This window comes from Jaculus jaculus, chromosome Y (assembly GCF_020740685.1).
Source record: "Jaculus jaculus isolate mJacJac1 chromosome Y, mJacJac1.mat.Y.cur, whole genome shotgun sequence".
NCBI lineage: Eukaryota > Metazoa > Chordata > Mammalia > Rodentia > Dipodidae > Jaculus > Jaculus jaculus.
The window spans coordinates 842,571-860,687 of NC_059126.1; positions in this window are offsets into that span (position 1 = coordinate 842,571).

An 18,117-nucleotide genomic window follows, 5' to 3' on the forward strand; every position below is an offset into this window, starting at 1 on the left:
GAGTACATTTGGCATTTTTATCGTATATTAGGTGGCTATAGTTATCTTATATATGGGTCCTCTACCTGTTCCATTAATCTACATATCTGCTTTTGTGCCAGTACCATTCTGTTTTTGTTACTATGTTTTTGTAGTGTAGGTTAAAATCAGGTATGGTGATACCTCCAGCTTATTTTTGTTGCTCAGTTTTATTTTATATATTCAAGGTTGTTTGTGATTCCAAATGAAATTATGTATTGCTTTTTTCTATTTCTGTGAGGAATGTCTTTGAAATTTTGATTGGGATTGCATTAAATGTGTAGATTGCTTTTAGTAAAATTGCCATTTTCACAATATTGATTCTTCCAGTCCAGGAACGAGGCATATTTTTCCATTTCCTAGTGTCTTCTGCAATTTCTCTCTTGAGTGTTTCATCGTTTTCATTGTAGCAATCGTTTACATCCTTGGTTAAGTTTGCTCCAAGGTACTTTATTTTCTTTGATGTAATTGTGAATGGGAGTGAATCTCTGATTTCATGCTGTGTGTGTTCGTTGTTAGCATATATCAAGGCTACTGATTTCTGTGTATTTACTTTGCATCCTGGTACATGGCTGTAGGTGTTTATCAGCTCTAACAGTTTGCTGGTAGAGTCTTTAGGGTCATCTGCAAATAATGATAACGTGAATTTTTCTTTTCCAATTTGTATCCCTTCATGTGCGTCTCTTTCCTTATTGCTATGCCTAAGACTTATAGTAGTATATTAAATAAAAGTGGGGACAGTGGAAACCCTTGTCTTGTTCCAGATTTTGGTGGAAAAGCTTCCAGTTTTTCCCCACTTAGTAATATGTTGGCTGTAGGCTTGTCATTATATTGCGATATGTTCCTTCTATTCCCAGTGTCTGTAATTTCTTAATATAAGAACTTAAACCTATAAATTTTCCTATTAGTACTGCCTCCATTGTGTCCCAGATGTTTTGGTATGTTGTGTTCTCATTATTGTTTGACTCCATAATTTTTTTGATTTCCTTCTTTATTTCTTCATTGACCCATTCATCATTTACTAATGTGTTGTTTAATTTCCATGATTTTGTGTATGCTATTTACCCTTTCTTGCTATTGGTTTATATTTTGATTCCATTATGGTCAGATAGAATGCAAGGAATTATTTCAATTTTCCTGTACTTGTTAAGATTTGCTTTGTGGCCTAAGATGTGGTTTGTTTTAGAGAATGTTCCATGTGCTGCTGAAAAGAATGTATATTCTGAAGCACCTGGATGAAATGCCCAGTAGATATCTGGTAGTTCCATTCCTTCTATGACCTCATTTAGTCCAGATGCCTCTCTGTTTATTTTTTCCCGGGATGACCTGTCAATTGATGAGAGTGGGATGTTGAAATCCCCCACCACCACTGTGTTTGGTGTTATCTGTGATCTTACTTCTAATAGCATTTGTTTGATAAGTTTGTAGCCCCCATGTTAGGTGAATATATGTTTAGGATTGTAATGTCCTCCTGTTGGAGGGTGCCTTTAATAAATATTTAGAGGCCTTCCTTATCTAAAGTAATGTTGGACTGAAGTCTACCTTGCCAGATATTAGGATAGCAACCCCTGCTTGTTTTCTATGTCCTTTGGCTTGAAACAACATTTTCCAACCTTCCACCCTAAGAAAGTGTCCATCTTTTGTAGGAGGGTGGGTTCCTAGGAGGCAACAATTTGAATGATCCTGCTTTATAACCCAGACTGCAAACCTATGCCTTTTGGTGGGGGCATTGAAGCCGTTTATATTAAGATATCATATTGAAAGGTGTGTATTCATTTTTGCCATTTTTTGTAGTTCTTCCGGTTTTACCTTTGCTCTCTTGTGTTAACTAGTATTTTAGTATTGTTAATTTTTTTCTGCTTCCTTATATGTGTGCTTTTCTTTTTCTTCAGCATGGAGGATTCTTTCAAGAATTTTCTATAGAGCTGGTTTTGTCTTCAAATACTCCTTTAACCTGCTTTTGTCATGGAATGTCCTTAATTCTCCATCTATTTGAATTTATATCTTTGCAGGATAAAGTAACCTTGGTTGATAGTTGTTATCTTTCAGGATTTGGAATACATCAGTCTGTGCCCTTCTGGCTTTTGAACTTTGTGTTGAGTAATGTGCTGTAATCCTGATAGGCTTGCCTTTGTAGGTAACTTGATTTTTCTTTCTGACTGCTTTCAACATTTTTTCTTTGGTTTTTGTGTTTGGTAGTTTGATTATAATATGGCCAGGAGAGGTTCTTTCCAGGTTTTGTCTGGCTGGGGTTCTAAAGCCTTCCTGTGTCTGCATTGGCACCTCTTTCGCAACTTAGGGGTAAGTTTTCTACCATGATTTTTTTGAAGACAACTATGATGCCTTTGTAGTAAAATTCTTCTCCTTCTCCTATGCCCTGAATTCTTATGTTTGATCTTTTCATAGTGTCCCAAATACCTTGAAATTCCCTCTCATACTTTTCTATTGGTTAGTCTTTATCTTTGTTGGACTGTATTAGATCTGCCACCTGGACTTCCAGCTTAGATATTCTGTCCTCTTCCCTCATTCATTCTACTGGTGAGGTTTTCTACAGAGTGTTTTATTTCATTAACTGTGTTCTTCATTGCTAGTAATTCTGACTAGTTTTTCTTTATTATTTCTATTTCCTTATTTATTTCTAGTATTGATGTGTTTATCTCATTAAATTGGTGTCCTGTGTTTTCTTTGATTCCTTTGATTTTCTTTGATTCTTTTGATTTTTTCTTTGACTTCTTTGAACATATTTATAATCATTCTTTTGAAATCTTTCTCTGGTATTTCCTCTAACTGATTCTCAGTGGAGGTCATTTCTGATGCATTACTACTTTTGGTGGATTCATATTGTCTTGACTTTTGTTGTTTCTTGTGTTATTATGTATATATTTTTGCATCCTGGATTATTTAATGTTTGGATGTTGTACTTAGCTGGGTATTATGAGATATATCAGACAATCTGATGTTACATAATTTCTGGGTAGGTGCTCAAGGCATTATGTGTGGCCCTTAAGACTCTCAGAGTATCTACAAAAGTGACACTAGGTGTTGGGTTTGCCTGTTATGAGAGTATTCAAGTAGCTGAATGGAACAAAATACAGGCAGATTCTAAAATTTAACTAAAGAATGTACACTTTCAGTCAAAAACATCTCAGAGTATTTATCCAAAAGTCGGTATTATGACAACCAGGTCCTTTAACAGTCCCTTAGGGTGTCTGCTGTCCCATCCACACCCTTTATCCTGACAACAAGGAGGTTAAGATTTCTGATCTGTTGAGGGTTCCAAGTCAGCTTGTGACCACCTGAGACCCTTCCCTGGTGTAATCCCAGTTACCTCTGCTCCTGCTTCCACTGTTGGCGTGGTTGGGTCCCTGGACCGCTGCTCTGTTTGCTGGAGCTGGGCACTGGTGGTGGGGGAGGGGAGGCTGCCGAAGCTGCTCTAGTTCTCCCTCTGTTCGACGTGTACTTCTACCTTGTGATCTGCTTCTCTGTCGTTCTCCCTTCACGTTCCTTGAGTTTGTGGAGAGCTCCACTATGAGTGGAAACGCTCCTCACCTGGCTTCTCCTGTGGCTCAAGCCGAGCCTGGCGGCTTTCTGATGCGCTGCTACCACCGCGATTGGCGGAACTGCCGGAGCCACTTCTGCCGGCTTGTGTGGGCTCTGGGTGCTTTGGATCTCTCCTACTTCTCCGCTGCTGGTTCAGTTTCCTCTACACCTCACTTGTTAGTGAAAGTGTGTGTTTTGCTGAGGTTTTTTTGTCTTCCCCCACCCAAGGCTGCTTTGGCGTGGTACCTACGCTGCCATCTCAACCAAAAGTCCTAAGCCTATTTTCTTGGAATAACAATTCCCATCCTTTCACCCTAAGATGCTGTCTATTTTTTATTGAGAGATGAGTTTCCTGAAGGCAACAATGGCAGGATCCTGCCTTTTAATCTAGTCTCCAAGCCTTTGTCTTTTAGTTGGTACATTGACCTCATCGATATTAGCAGTTATTAATGAAAGGTATGAATTTATTCTTGTTATGTTTCTTCCTGTGTATTGTGCCCTGTTTTCCCTGGAGACTGTAGCTAAAGTAAAAACTTTCCTTTCATCAGCTGCTTTGGTTTGAGTGCTTTGTCCCAGCAATGGGAAGGTGACTGCTGCAAATACCAACCCAGTCTGGCAGCCCAGCTGGTGCTGCATGGTCTGTCCTCTCCTGCTAACCCAGCCTCATCCCAAACGTACCTTCTGGTACTTCCAAAGGTATGTGTCTAAGATAACCTCTTCAGCTAGGTACCAAATAACTTCAATTCACACAAAACCAACCCAGTGTCCCAACTATAACAGAAAATTTAAATCTGCTACTCTATTTTCAATCCTCCAATCTATTTCCATTGTCCTTATACCTTATTTTATCCCAGTTTAAGAATTAGTAGGATCTGGACAGATGGCTTAATAGTTCAGGCTCGTGCCTACAATGCCTATTCCCAGTATCCATGTAAAGCCAGATGCACAAAGTGGTGCATGTGTCTGGAGTTTGTTTGCAGTTGCTGGAGGGCCCTGGTATGCCCATTCTTTCTGCCTCTCAATTCCATATTCATATCTATCACTCTATATATATCAATATTTAATCTATATCATCTATCTATGTATGTATATCTATAATATCTATACTTATACATACACACACACACACACACACACACACACACACACACACACATATATGCTTACATATAAATAAACACCTATTTTTAAAAGGAACCACTATATTTCACTATAATTTATAGTGTACCCTACACTTTGTGTAGAGCATGGAAGGCATTTATATTTCTCTCCATATTACCTTGCCTAATTCATAGATAAGGCACACAGAATCCACTGAAGGAGGAATACACAAACACATTTAAAACTATTAAGGTCATGGAGGCATATAACTACAAAATGTTGTGGCACGCAGATATTTTTTGTGATGAAATAGTGCTTAGCCCGGGTGTTGGGTACAGTAGCCCACCCATGTAACATACACATTGTACTGATGTCCATAATTTTTGGCATGATACTACAGATATGTCACACACACACACACACACACACACACACACACACACACGTATATATAGTGGAAAGTGAGTGAAGAGGGCATAATATCTCCATTGTTTATCTGTGCAAATATAAAAAAAAAGGATTTATGGACAAAAGCACATGGGCTAATTTCAATGTTCTGACAAATCTAATAAAAAAGAAAAGATGGGAAGAGTTGGAGAAATGGCTTAGCAGTTAAGGCACTTGCCTGTGAAGCCTAAAGACCTAGGTTCACTTCACCAGTACCCATGTAAACCAGATACACACAGGGGCACATGAGTCATGAGATCATTTATAGTAGCTAGAGGCTCTAATGCACCCATTCTGCCCTCTATCTACCATAATCTCTCTCTTTTTTTTTCTTTCTCAAAATAAATAACTATTTTTAAAAGATTGTATGTGAGGAACTATGATTCAAAGTAAGTGACTCACCTCCAGAATTCCCCACAGTCTAATATCAGATTATTTAAAATTGTTTGGAAGGTAAATGATGACAAGATATGTTTGAACATCTGGTTACTGTAGAAACAAATTCCTTCTCTATAGGGAACCATGCCAGTGCCTAAGTGGTAAGTTTGACATCAGGAGACAGTATAGTTACGGCAGCTAAACAAGATCAACGAAGAAAATAATAAATAAATAAAAGTTTCAATATACCTGACAGAAGCATATTTTAATTACTTGACCAGATAGAAAGAGACTGATAAATAAAAATTCAAAAAAAGAAAATAAAGTAAAAGGGCTGAAGATATGGCTTAGCATTTAAGGCACGTGCCTGTGAAGCCTAAGAACTGATGTTTAAATTCCCAAGTCTCTTGTAAGCCAAACACACAGTGAAGCATGCACACAATGTTGCATATGTGCACTAAAGAGATGTTTGTAGTGGCTATTTTTGTCTCAAAGAAATTTTAAAAAAAATCAAGAAAAAGGCTGAGACACTACCTCAAAAAACCAAAAGGAAAAAGAAAAATAAGAAGAAAGAGGCTGAGGAAGTGGAAGAAATCATCCTGGTCCTCCCATTACCAGGAAGCCCAGAGACCTGAGCATTCAAGAATATGTCCTTAGCCCTAGGAGCTCTAGGGAGCCTGAGGAGCTCAAGTATGAGGCTATAACTACACTAAATCCCTCAGAAGTTGAAGGACTCTATAAACCCACAGCTTGTAAAATAAAACCCTGAAATTCTTCGCAGATGAATGATCTCAGGAACCAGGGTGATAAAGAGGCTGGGGTCCTTAAGAGCTGATGGTTTGAACAACTTGGGTGCTGTGAGAAACATGAAGTCTTTAAAAAATTGAAAATCTGAAAAACCTGAGCCTTCTAACAACCAGGATTTATAATAAAATTAAACTCTTAGCAGCTTGAGTTGCCTAGCACCTTGGGGACTCCAATTATCAGAGTCTCCTAGCAACCAGGAGATTGCACAACCAATACATAGCTACTTCTAGACCCAGCCCTGCCTCTTCCACTGGTGGCCTCTGCACACTGATTCTTGGGGCACTGTTTAACCTCAGAGATATGGCCAAATTTAGAAAACATACTCCTGGTTAACATTCTGACTTTTACCACATCCTGGATGTGACCTGGAGCTTAACTTCCCTGATTGTCAGCTTCCATACCAATAAAATTATCAGTCATAAAAATAATAATCTCTAGCTCATGATACAATAGTGAACATCAAGTGAGGCTTATGGAAAACATTTCAACATCTTTTATTTACTGTGTGCGTGTGTGTGTGTGTGTGTGTGTGTGTGTGTGTGTGTGTGTGTGTACTTCTATAATACAGTATGTAGAGGTCAAAGACAACCTTGAAGAGTCTGTGCTTTTCTTTCACCTTCTTGAGACAGGGTCAGGGGGAAAACTTATGTGGCAAATAAATACAGTCCAGGCTGACCCTCAAATTTCCTATTCTCGTGGCCCCATCTTCCAATTGTTGTAAGTGCCTTGGGATGACAGATACATGCACAACCTTGGATCTGGCTTTGTGTGGGTTCCGTGAAGTCAAAAGCTTTGCAATCAAGCACCTTCAACCACTGAGCCAACTCCCCAGTCCCACATTCTTTTCCCGTCCTCCCCAATTTTCTCCCATCTCTCTATATAGCAAAATCTCATCAGTTTTACTTTCAAAATTGCTGTACTTCTTTTTCATTGACAGCACCATTTATGGGTCCCTCTACCTTAATGTCTACATTGCCAACAACTATATTTCCAACACACAAGTGCTCCTATCACTTTGCCTAAAGGCTACCAAGGGGCTCCTCACTGCTCTTGAGGTCAACCTCAAACTCTAGCCTGGTAAATTCTCAGCTCTCCCCAATTTCATTAGTTATTCCCACAAAATTATATTCTTTCCTTTACTCCTAAAGTAAACCAAGATGTGGATATGACCTGCTCCATTCCACAGATAAGGAAAGAAAGCTGACAGGAGCTCAGAATATACTCAGACATATATCTAGCCCAGAAGCAGTGATGTCAGACCACTTCTCAGTACAAAATCCAAGTTCTTACAATAAATGCCTCAAAACCAAAAACATGATTCTCTGTCTAGTCTTTTCACTTTTTTTTTTCCCCTGATGCTAGGGATTGAACGTAGGGGCTCATGCATAGTAGGTAAGTTCTCTCCTGGGATTACCTGCAGAATAATGAGCCCATTAACATGTCAAGGATGACAGAGGATGGAAAAAGAAAAAACAATCATTAGAATAGAACAGGAAGTGGTTTGAAATAATGTCAGTGGGAGGAGAGGGGAAAAGGTAGGCAAAAAAGTAATGGGAGGCGATTCTGATCAAAATACATTATGTATATGTATGAAATTTGTCTATAAAAAGGTTTTTGTATTGGGCTGGAGAGATGGCTCAGCAGTTAAAGTGCTTGCCCGCAAAGCCGAATGACCTGAATTCCATTCTCCAATGTACATGACAAGCCAGGTATACAAAGTGGCACAAATGTGTGTCTGGAATTCATTTTCAGTGGATAGAGGGCATAGAATGCCATTCATGCTCTCTTTCTCTCTGCTGGGCATGGTGACACATGCCTTTACCCAGCACTCATCTGGAGGCAAAAGTAGGAGGACCACCATGAGCTTGAGACAGAGTGAGATGACATAGTGAATTCCAGGTCAGCCAGGGCCAGAGTGATACCCTGCACCAAAACCATGCCCACATTAAAAAAAAATACAAAAACCCATGTTTGCTGGTATACTGTTATAGTCCTAAAATTTAGAAGAATGTGGTGGCTTGATTCAAGCATCTGCCATAAATTTGTGTGGTCTGAATGCTAGGAACCTAGTTGGTGCAATTTGGGAACTGGAGCATCCTAGAGTTAGTAAATTCTTCAAGGACTTGTGTGTGTTACAGCCAGCTTCCAGTTGTGCACATTTGGCACAGTCTCCTGCTGCTATTGCCCACCTGATCTTGGCCAGGAGGTGATGTCCACCCTCTACTCATACCATCATTTTTGCCTGCCTACATGGAGCTTCACCTTGAGACCATAAGCCAAAGTAAACCCTTTTTCCAATAGCTGCTCTTGGTCAGGTGTTTTCGGATAGCTAAAAGAAGCTGACTGTTGCAGTTGGGTTCATATTTCTGGCAGATATCAACAAGAATCTGATTGTTGCAATCAGGTTTGTGTTACTGTCAGAACTTTGGGAAAAGGGGTATATTTTGGTTTAGAGACTTAAGGGGAAGATGCACAGTGGCAGAGGAAAATGATGACATGAGCAGAGGGTGAACATCACCTCCTGGCCAACATGAGATTGACAACAGAAGTAGGAGAGTGTGACAAATATTGGCAAGGGGAAGCTGGCTATAATACCTATAAGCATACACCCAACAATGCACTACTTTCAGAAGATTCTAGTTATCAAATCTCCATCAGCTGGGCATCTAGCATTCGGAACACCCAAGTTTATGAGAATCAAATGACCACATTCCACCGTTGGGCCCCATGAACTGAATACCATACATGATGTAAAATGCAACGGGTTCCGTCCAATTTTAAAAGTGCCCTAGTTAGTGGAATGAAGGAGAAGAGAGGGAGCATAACCCTTGGACATAGGACCAATATGCAAGTTATTCATACACCACAGTTCTCAGCTTATAAAATACATGTAAGGCACCAGATGTAACTTTGTTGTAGAATTTTTGCCTAGCATACTAAATGTCTTCGCCAAGATTCCGGGCAACCAAATAAGTGGTATGCTTTTTCACCTAGAAAAGGAGATTAGAGTTTAACTACATTACCAAGAACCAAGCACTAAAACTGTGCGGTAGTTCTCTGACCTATGCCCCTATAAAGGCAGTTGCATATAAAGTGTGTGACTCATACGTTTTGTCCAGTGTACTGGTTGCTGACATGGTCTAACATTTACTAGTAATGGGAAGGATTAAACGAATGGAAACTTAACATAATTTGATGGGTAAATGCTCCCTGTGTATTCTGACACTACAATACACTACAAAAATGGAAACGATTGCTGGTTATATAGTAGTCATAGTGTAGGAAGTATATTTTATGATGTTGTCTATACACCCCCCCCACACACACAGACAGTCAGAGAAGTGGGTGAAGGATAACTTGTACATTCATGATCCTACAGTGAAGGCTGGTAACTCCACTGAAGAAGGGGATTAGTGCAATGAAGTAGAAGAGAGGGGGTATAACAGTATATACCCTTGGACATAGGGCCAGTGTTCTCAGTTTATAAAATAAACTGATGCTGGACTGGTAACATGGATTACCAGTAAAGGCATTGGCCTGAGTAGCCTAATGACCTTGGGCCAATTTTCCTGGACCCACTTAGGCCAGATGCACAAAGAGGCACATGCATCTAGAGTTTGCATGCAGTGCCGAAAAGCCCTAGCACACCCATTCTACCCTTTTATCTGCCCCCCTCACTCTCTCTCACATAAATGAAATAATAATTAAAATATACAGGAAAAGAAGAATTTTTCTAAAATCATAAGCTCGCCAATCCCCTAGGACTTTTTTCGGTCCAATTCATTCTGGTCTTCAAGTCACTTCCTTGTAAATTTGCATCAAGATTATGGTTACCAATTAATCCCATGCTTACTACTATCCCAGCAAATAAATCTTTTTCATTTCCACACTGAGTTCTGCTCTCCATTTCAGGTTCCTGATTTATATACTTTTTATCAAATGTGAATTGTTTATCTTACTTTTTCCTTGTCTTCATAGGTGGTAGGAGCATTTTGCTAGTTTGCCACCTGTCCTCACAGAGAGTGTGCTTAACCATTTAATTTACCACCATTCACAAAGTTTAACTGGTAAAGTTCAGCCTGTTAACCTTATGTATATTAATGACAGTTTCAATAATATCGTATAGGTTAGTGCCTCTTCCCCCACCCTCACCCCCAACACACAACAGTCCTTTCTGTTTGCTGTTGTTTTAGACTTAGGAGGTTCTGTCTATTGTTTTGTCTTGTTTTATTATAATTTCATCACATTTGGAGATACTTTCTTTTTCTTTAGACAGTTTGGTAGGGATTAAAGAACTTTTTTTCTCCATTGAAGTCCGAATGTGGAAAGGAAACTAACCTATCTGTTAAAAGGAATGGGATCATTTATGAGTTACCTAGAGTAACCAGCAATACTTATAGGAGTAAGTTAAAACAGAAATTTTAAAAAGTCTATGCACTAATACTTCTGATCTTTTATAGAACGTAAGTGACACAGAGAGTTGTATATTGCATTTGTTCATGTCATAAATTCCTTGTAATAGGAATGCTTAATTATCCTCACCTTTTTCTGGGACCAGTTGGATTGGGGAGTGTTTGCAAGGGGAGTGGGCCAAAGTGGACATAGTGGCACACCAGTAGCAATTCCAACGTTATCTTGGCGGTTGGAAATTGTAGTTGGAGTGGCTATAGAACTTAAATGATCCTAATTATCAAGTTTTGAAAAAAAAAAGGAATGATGTTTAATCTACACTTAACATTAAGTAAAGGTAGTCAGCAGAAAATACTATCAAACAGTAACTGAAACTTCACTGACACCACTCCTGATTCTCCTGAGCTTGTTTTCTTTGTGAGCTAAGAAGGTGGAAGTTACAACGTAAGGAGTGAGACCAGTAGAGCATGCAAAGTAAGTGCCAGCAGGGGCAACAATATAGAGAAAGCTAGAGTTAACAACATGAGTGAGATTGCAGGTTGTTTGAAGCTCTATAGGGGGAAGCATGGATGGACCCAGGAGGCACATCCCGCACCCAGATACCTGGGTGACCGTGAGGCCAACCCCATCTTGCCCTTGCTACTGTAAAGCCATGGTGTCATTGGTCACAGTTAGTTTTGCATATAAGGCTATCCCTGCATAAAAAGGGGGTCGGGGTGAATAACATACCCAGCATTCCTGAAATTCAGATACATTGGTCTGATGTATGGCCTCTATTGAGGCATTAACCATGGTCAGAATAAGGGGTGCCGATGAAAGCGACCCTAGTGGTAAGGTAGGTTGGAACAGGGTGATGCTGGTGACAGCTTGTGGGATTGGGGGAGAAGGAGGGATTTTTTTCTTTGTTTGATTGGGAGGGGGTTGATGAAGAACAGGATTTGGTCCTATTGCAACCTTAGGGAACTGAGGGGGTGTTTTATTATAACCGCAATAATTTGATGTTCTTGGCCTATGGGAGGGTCCGGGGCAGACATAACTTGGGGCCGTGGTGAGAAGGGTTCTATCAACCATGTTGCCACACCCATAGTGGGGGAGGTATTGGTTTCCAGTATTTATAGGCTTGCTTCGTGGCCAAAAATGGTCGGGGGTGCCCCACTGTGGGTTGGCTCCTAGGGCAAGGGCACATAGGTCTACTTCGAGAGGGGACCAGGGAATTTGGTGACTTACCTGGGAGGTGGCGTTAACAATGTCATTGGCTTGGTTTATTATTTTCCACATGTAGTTGAATACCTGATATGTTGTCTTTGTGGCATTAGTCAATAGATGTAAAGTTATCAATAGCAGAACCAGTACCTCAGTAGTCGCCATAGTCTTGACTTTCCTGTAACAGAGCACAATTAAGGGACTTCTTAGGGTTTTTCCCTGGGTGGGTTATATAGCTTTATTAATCTCTCAGGGAGCCATCTGGCATTGTTAGTTTGTGTGTCATAGACACATGTGTGTCCTTTGCCCCAAATAAGCACAGGGTCGGGTCCCTGCCTTTGAGTGTCAGGGGGTCCTTCCAAAGGGCTTGTGCATAGTTATCAATAGTGGAGGGGTGCCACAGATGGTCTGCAGCAGATCTTCCTTCTTGATCTAATGTAAGAAAATTTATTACAAATAGTGCATGATTAAGCAGATCTTTATAGTTTCCTGTAAGTGGGTATAGTATTCCCCCACTTGACTGTAGTTTGGTAATGGTATTTTTGAGAGTTTGATGAGCTCTTTTAACAATTTCTTGTCCTTGTGGATTATAGGGAATGTCTGTGATGTGTCTGATGCCGAGCTGTGAGCAAAATTGTTTAAATGTGTTACGTGTGTACCCGGGCCCATTATCTGTCTTTATTATTTTAGGTTGAGGGAGGACCGTTAGACAAGTGAGAACATGATTAATAACATTTTTTGTGGCCTCTCCAGATTGGAGGGAAGCAAAGATAAATCTACTATATGTATCAATGGTGACATGGATAAACTTTAGTTTGCCAAAGGCTGGCATGTGGGTAACATCCATTTGCCATAGTTCCCCAGGAATAAGCCTGCGGGGATTTACGCCCAAATGTGTCTCAGGTAAGAAGGTTAAACATCCTTTGCATTGACGGACTATTTGTCTGGCTTGTTCCCTAGTGATGTGGAATTTTTGCCTAAGTGTCTGAGAATTGAGATGGTGTAAATTATGGGCGGCCTGTGCTTGTTGTAAGGGGTCCGGTGACTTAAGGTCAGGATTCTGCATGAGACCTATAAGTTGTGTAGCTTGGTCCACCTGTCTATTGCCTTGAGTCAGGGGTCCTGGCAACCCAGTGTGTGCCCTTATGTGTCCTATAAAAAAGGGGTGGATACGGTTATGAATGAGAGACTGAAGGGTGGAAAACAGGGGGGCGGCATTGGTTGTGGGCTTAATATAGGGGGCTGTTTCTAAGAGGGGAACAGAGTAAGTTAGATATGAGCTGTCAATGTATAGATTAAAAGGCGAATGTGGTAAGACCCTAAAGACTTCAATAATGGCTTGTAGCTCGACTAATTGAGCTGAGGAATATGGTGTAATCAGTGTAGTTATTTTACCATTAATAGAATAAGCGGCCCTGCCATTGGAAGAGCCATCAGTAAAGACCAGGTCAACACCCAGAATTGGAAGATGTTTGGTAATATTTGGAAAAATAATAGGTGTTTTATGTAGAAATTGGATTAATTTATCTGGTGGGTAATGATTATCCATCTTTCCCTGGAAGGACACACAACTTATTGCCCATTGATCATCATTCTGAAGTAATGATACTTGGGATGTATTGTATGGGGCTATTATGACTTCTGGAACCTTCCCAAATAGTTTTCGAGATTGTTCCCTCCCCAAGCAAATCAGTTGTGCTACTAAGGACGTATAGGTGGGGAGGACCTTGGGAGGGGTGGCGGGTAAATGAACCCATAAAAGGGCGTTGCCTTGCCAGAAGAGTGCAGAAGGAGAAAAGGGGGTAGGGAGGATTATGAAATGTAAAGGCTTGTCAGGGGAAAAATAGGTAATGAACTGGGCAGAGATAGCTTGCTCCACCAGACCCAAGGCATTAATGGCTTCTGGGGTAAAATGTCAAGGGGAGGAAGGATCAGTTTCTCCTTTAAGGAGATCAAACAGAGGTCTTAATTCACCAGTGGTTAAATGTAAATAGGGGCATAGCCAGTTGACTTCCCCTAGGAGTCGCTGGAAGTCATTTAAGTATGAAAGGAGTCTCTTCTTAGTAGTATCTTTTGAGGGACAATCTTATGTGGAAATAATTTAAAGCCTAAAAATAAATGGGGGGAATTTATCTGAACCTTATCGGGAGAAATTTGGAGGCCTCTCTGTTGTAAAGCTTTTATAAGTTGTTGTGAAACAGCATGAAGTTGGGAGGCATCAGGTCCTGCTAGTAAAATGTCATCCATATAATGAATAATATAGAGAGAAGGCCAGCGGAGGCAAAATGGATCAATGGTTTGGGCAACGTATTTTTGACAGAGCGTAGGGCTATTAGCCATGCCTTGAGGTAGGACCCTCCATTGAAATCTAGGCATAGGTCCAACAAAGTTAGTAACAGGAAGGCTGAAGGCAAAGCGTTTACAGTCTTTTGGGTGTAGGGGAATGGAGAAAAAGCAATCCTTGAGATCAATGACTATTTTTGGTACCCTTTAGGAATAGCCACAGGGGAGGGCAAGCCTGGCTGTAAAGCCCCCATGGGGACCATAGTTTTATTAATTTCTCTGAGATCTTGGAGTAGTCTCCATTTTCCTGTCTTTTTTTTTGTATAACAAAAATGGGAGTATTCCATGGGGAAGTAGATGGCTCGATATGACCAGTGGCTAACTCTTCCTGTACTAACTGTGTAGCCGCAGCCAACTTGACTGAGGAGAGGGACCATTGATCTATCCAAACAGGAGAGTCATTCTTTCAAGTGATTTTATCTGCCTGCTGTGCAGGAGGTGCAATGGCCCTTAAGAAAAATGGTGATACCCTAAGCCTGAGCGAGTAGGTCTTTGTTGCTGAATAATAGGCTGCGTAATGCCTTATTTTTTTCTAGTCCTGTCCCTGGTATAAAGCCCTGAGATAGCATTTGATGAGTGATTGTCTTATTTGGGTTGTAAATAATGACCTTCATTTGAACTAGTATATCATGTCCCCACAAATTTATAGGCAAGCCATCAACCACAAACGGTTTGACTGTCCTTGAGTTTCCTTCTTGATCTTCCCATGTTAGAAATTTAGAGCTCTGTAAAGTGTTCTGAGATTGACCAATTCCTTGTAAGTGGGTGACAGAGGACTAAAGAGGCCAAGGTGAGGGCCCATGATCTTTTGAAATTACAGTGGCATCGGCTCCTGTATCAATGATGCCTAGAAACCATTTTTTATCTAGTTGGAGGCGAAGGGTGGGCTGGTCACGGGTGATAGCCTGGACCCAGTAGATATCAGAGGAGCCCGGGTTGGTGTCTCCACGAGGCCCATGAAGGGCAGGGCCACTGGTCTGTAAGGGTAGGGGTGGGCTTGTGCCACTCTTTGGCCCCTGGATATAACTAAATGTCCCAGGGTGGCATTGGCCAGGAGTTTTATTTCCCCTGTATAATCATTGTCCATGACAGAAGGGTGAATAGTAAGTCCCTTAAGAGTGAAGGATGCCCTCCCCAAGATTAAAAAGAACATATCAGGAGGTGGGGGGGTCCAAAGGCTCCTGTAGGGAGGACTTGGATTCCATCCTCGGGTGTTAATATTGTATTGGTGGAGGCACACAAGTCCAATCTTGCGCTTCCTGCTGTGGCTCAATAGAGGTGGGAGGTGGGTGGAATTGAGGGGGTTGAGGGGACTGAGGAGTCGGATACAGGGGGCTGGGCTGCTGACTGTTCCCCGAGGCCGGCAGGAAACGGATGGGTTGAGGGGCCTGGGGCTGGCCCTTCAGCCTGTTACCCTGGAGAGGAGGTAGGGGGTTTCCTGAGATATCTGTCTTAGAATGGCAGGTTTTGGTCCAGTGTTTGCCCTTTTTACAACAAGGGCAAGGAGTAGCAGGTTGGAGGGGGTGTGTTTGTGGCCCTGCGGACTGCAAGGGGGTTATGACTGTTTTGTTAGAATTACTGGGGCATTGTCTGGAAAAATGCCCAATTTGGCCGCATTTAAAGCAGGCTTTGTTGGAAAAGGGTTGCTGAATATTGGCCCCAATAGCAAGATTGACAGCTTGGGAAATTTTGTGGGTGAAGGTATCAACATCTTTGCAAAGTTGAATCATGTCCTCAAGAGAGGCTGTTCTAACTTTGCCACGCAGGACTGACCTGCAAGCTGAGTTTGCATTTTCATAAGCTAATTGTTTTAGGAATTTATATTTGGCACCTCCTGGGCCGAGAATACATTCTGCTGCTTCAGTGAGTCTGGCCACAAAATCAGTGTAATTTTCTTGGGTGCCTTGGATGATTTTTGACAAGGGGGAGGTAACTGAGCCCCGTGTAGGGATCATACGCCAGGCAGCAAGAGCCGCATTAGCGGTTTGCACCAGGAGGCCAGAGGGAAAGCCCCGTTGGCGAGCCTCAGTGGCATACCTGCCCTGACCCGTTAGTTTATCAAGGGTCCAAGTTGCTGTGGGTGTGTTGGGGTCCCTTAGATTAACTGAAGCAATTGATTGGCATCTATCCATAAAGTCCACCTTCCATGACAAAAATTGTCCTAGGATTAGAACTGACTGAACAACTCAGGTCCACTCTCCTAGGGTTAAATGACCTCCCCCCCGAGAGGTCCTCGAGAAGGGAGAGAGTAAAGGGGGCTGTTGGGCCATAAACCTGTACCACAGAGTGGAATTCTTTAACCTTTTTAAAGCGCAGGGGGCGATAGTGAGTCTCTGGGGGTTGGGCACCTGGTGCAGCTGCGGGAATTCTAACAGGGGGCACTAAGAGTTCCTCGGGCCCTTCCTCTGCCTCTGAGGTTTCATCCTCATTATCCGAGGCCGGAGGGGAATCGTGGTCTTCTAATGGGGCATCTGAAGAAGAAATTTGGGGCGTGGCGGTGGAGCTTTGGGGCGTGGCGGTGGAGCGCGTAAGCACCCGAAAAGCCAGGGAACATCGCAGGGCAGGAGTTTTTTTAGTGGTCTTTGTCACAGTTAAACTTGGGGACTTAAATATGGTCTCCTTAATTGAAGCTTGTAAAGAGCTTAAATCTGTAGATAATTGAGCAAACTCTTTTTGAAGCTTAAGCACATCCTGTAACTCAGCTATCTGTTTAGTGAGATGTTCTTTGGCACCAGTCAGGGTAGAGGGGTGGAGCCCTGGAGGTAGCAGAGTGGGTGCACGAAGCTGGGAGGGGCAAGGGGGCGGTCTGAAAGAAGGGGTCGATGCAGCAGGAGGCCAATCAGGATTGTGGTACTTAGCAGCCTCCTCCTCAAGGGAAGCAGCGTCACCGGATCGAGTGGCTCAGGATCGCAGTTCTTTGAAAAAACTGGGTTAATGAGGGGCGCACACCGAGAAGCAGTTTCAGGGGGAATAGGCTCAGGTAAGGGCGGATATAACTTTTTTATTGTTCGGGGAGCACCAGAGTTATTGGAGTTAGAATTTATATCGATAATGACTGATGGGCAAGGGGATTTCTCAGGAGGAGAAGAAACCGAACTAAAGAAATGCCGTGAGAGAGAGAGGGCAGAGGCAGTATTCAGTGACAGGAAGGAGTTGTTGTTTATCTGGATCTGAATGCACTTCTTCCATTATGTCTCTGATGAGTCTCCAGTAGGAGAAAATCGTGGAGGGAACGGAATCAGGTCCCTCCTCTAGAATACGGCAATTTAGGTCTTTACCCACCTTTTGCCATTTTTTAGGATGAATATCAGGACCAGAAATAATGAACCAGGGACACATTTTGTCAATGAAAACAAAAAAAAACTAATAAGGTCCTTTTTCTTAACTCTAATCCTCTTTCTCTGAGTGAGCTCTTTAAATCCTTAAGAAAAAGAGCCTCTTTACTAAGTTTTTGCCCATTCTGAAAATCGGACGAGAATGAAAATTAAGGATCCTGACTTACACTGAGCCGTGGCCGAATCGTGAGCGACGAAACAGCGGGCACACCAAACTGTCCCTCGGTGTCCCGAGGAGATCTCCAGCGCTGTTAGTCATCCGGTTGGAGACCCGTGCCTCGAGCCCCACAATTGGGCGCCACTTGCCCCTGACCTGCGGGGCCAATATTATGCGGGGTGGTCAAGGAGGGCTGCAACCTGTAAAGAATGGGCAGAAAAGAAGTAGACCAAGCAGAGGTTTTGTCAAGGTCTTGTTTAATGTTGGATTTTTTTAGCTCTTTTATAATCAACCAGCAAGCAGGGGGATCAAGCAGGGGGGCACAAGGAAAGGAGGAGATAAGGCCACCTGGCTGTAATCTTCTGGAACAGCCTGTGG